The sequence below is a fragment of the Mesoplodon bidens genome, assembly GCF_964165515.1.
Source record: "Mesoplodon bidens genome assembly, contig: HAP1_SCAFFOLD_53, whole genome shotgun sequence".
In the NCBI taxonomy this organism is placed as follows: domain Eukaryota; kingdom Metazoa; phylum Chordata; class Mammalia; order Artiodactyla; family Ziphiidae; genus Mesoplodon; species Mesoplodon bidens.
Window position 1 is genome coordinate 881,080 of NW_027671920.1, and position 2,819 is coordinate 883,898.

The window sequence follows — 2,819 nt, forward strand, 5'->3', positions numbered from 1 at the left end:
ATGAAAAGAGGCATGGAGCATTGTGATTACAGGGGTCTTGGAGCACTGTGATGACAAGGGCATGGAACATTGTGAGGAGAAAGCCAAGGAGCATTCTAATGACATGCGTCATTGTGCGTTGTGATGACAAGGGCAAGGAGCATTGGGATTACAGGTGTCTTGGAGCACTGTGATGAAAAGGGCATGGATAATTGTGAGGAAGAAGTCATAGAGCCTTTTCATGACAAGGTTCAAGGAGCATACAGACAACAAGTGTCAGGGAGCATTTTGATGAGTAGTGTATTGAGCATTGTGATGACAAAAGTCATGGAGCATTGTGATGAGAAGACCATGGATAATTGTGATGACGAGCGTTATGAGGCATTGTGATGAAAAGTGTTATGGAATATTGTGATCACAAGGGTTTGGAGCATTTTTATGACAGATGTCATGGAGCATTTTGATTTCATTGTGATGCCAATAGCCTGAAGCATTATGATGATGGGCATGGTGCATTGTGATGACAGGGTTCATGGATGATTGAGATGAAAAGGGGCATGGAGCATTGTGATTACAGGGGTCTTGGATCATTGTGATGATAAGGGTCATGGAGCCTTGTGATGACAAGGCCGTGGAACATCGTGATGGCAGGGGTCATGGAGCATTGTTATGACAGGGGAAATGGAGCTTTGTGATGACAAGGGCATGGAGCAATGTGATGAGAGTGTTCATGGAACATTGTGATGACAATGACATGGAGCACTGTGATGCCAAGGGTCATGGATCTTTGTGATGACAAAGGTCATGGAGCATTTTGATTACAAGGGTGTTGTGCATTGTGATGAGAAGGCCATGGAGCATTCTGATGACATGTGTCATGGAGCTTTGTGATGACAAGGGCATGGAGCAATGTGATGAGAGCATTCATGGAACATTGTGATGACAATGACATGGAGCATTGTGATGCCAAGGGTCATGGATCTTTGTGATGACAAAGGTCAGGGAGCATTTTTTTTAAAATTTTTTAATTAGTTTCTGCTTTATAACAAAGTGAATCAGTCATACATATACATCTGTTCCCACATCCCTTCCCTCATGCATCTCCCTCCCTCCCACCATCCCCATCCCACCCCTCCAGGCGGTCACAAAGCACCGAGCTGATCTCCCTGTGCTCTGTGGCTGCTTCCCACTATCTATCTACCTTACGTTTGGTAGTGTATATATGTCCATGCCTCTCTTTCGCTTTGTCACAGCTTACCCTTCCCCCTCCCCATATCCCCAAGTCCATTCTCAAATAGGTCTGTGTCTTTATTCCCGTTTTGCCCCTAGGTCCTTCATGACTTTTTTTTTTTTTTAAATTCCGTATATATATGTTAGCATACGGTATTTGTCTTTCTCTTTCTTACTTACTTCACTCTGTATGACAGACTCTAGGTCTATCCACCTCATTACAAATAGCTCAGTTTCGTTTCTTTTTATGGCTGAGTAATATTCCATTGTATATATGTGCCACATCTTCTTTATCCATTCATCTGATGATGGACACTTAGGTTGTTTCCAGCTCCGGGCTATTGTGAATAGAGCTGCCATGAACATTTTGGTACATGTCTCTTTTGGAATTATGGTTTTCTCAGGGTATATGCCTAGTAGTGGGATTGCTGGGTCATATGGTAGTTCTATTTGTAGTTTTTTAAGGAACCTCCATACCGTTCTCCATAGTGGCTGTACCAATTCACATTCCCACCAGCAGTGCAAAAGTGTTCCCTTTTTTCCACACCCTCTCCAGCATTTATTGTTTCTAGATTTCTTGATGATGGCCATTCTGACTGGTGTGAGATGATATCTCATTGTAGTTTTGATTTGCATTTCTCTAATGATTAATGATGTTGAGCATTCTTTCATGTGTTTGTTGGCAGTCTGTATATCTTCTGTGGAGAAATGCCTATTTAAGTCTTCTGCCCATTTTTGGATTGGGCTGTTTGTTTTTTTGCTATTGAGCTGCATGAGCTGTTTATAAATTTTGGAGATTAATCCTTTGTCAGTTGCTTCATTTGCAAATATTTTCTCCCATTCTGAGGGTTGTCTTTTGGTCTTGTTTATGGTTTCCTTTGTTGTGCAAAAGATTTGAAGTTTCATTAGGTCCCATTTGTTTATCTTTGTTTTTATTTCCATTTCTCTAGGAGGCGGGTCCAAAAGGATCTTGCTGTGATTTATGTCATAGAGTGTTCTACCTATGTTTTCCTCTAAGAGTTTGATAGTTTCTGGCCTTACATTTAAGTCTTTAATCCATTTTGAGCTTATTTTTGTGTATGGTGTTAGGGAATGATCTAATCTCAAACTTTTACATGTCCCTGTCCAGTTTTCCCAGCACCACTTATTGAAGAGGCTCTCCTTTCTCCACTGTCCATTCCTGCCTCCTTTATCAAAGATAAGTTGGCCATATGTGCGTGGGTTTATCTCTGGGCTTTCTATCCTGATCCACTGATCTATCTTTCTGTTTTTATGCCAGTACAACACTGTCTTGATTACTGTAGCTTTGTAGTATAGTCTGAAGTCAGGGAGCCTGATTCCTCCAGCTCCGTTTTTCGTTCTCAAGATTGCTTTGGGTATTCGGGGTCTTTTGTTTTTCCAAACAAATTTTGAAATTTTTTGTTCTAGTTCTGTGAAAAATGCCAGTGGTAGTTTGATAGGGATTGCATTGAATCTGTAGATTGCTTTGGGTAGTAGAGTCATTTTCACAATATTGATTCTTCCAATCCAGGAGCATGGTATATCTCTCCATCTATTTGTATCATCTTTAATTTCTTTCATCAGTGTCTTATAATTTTCTGCATACAGGT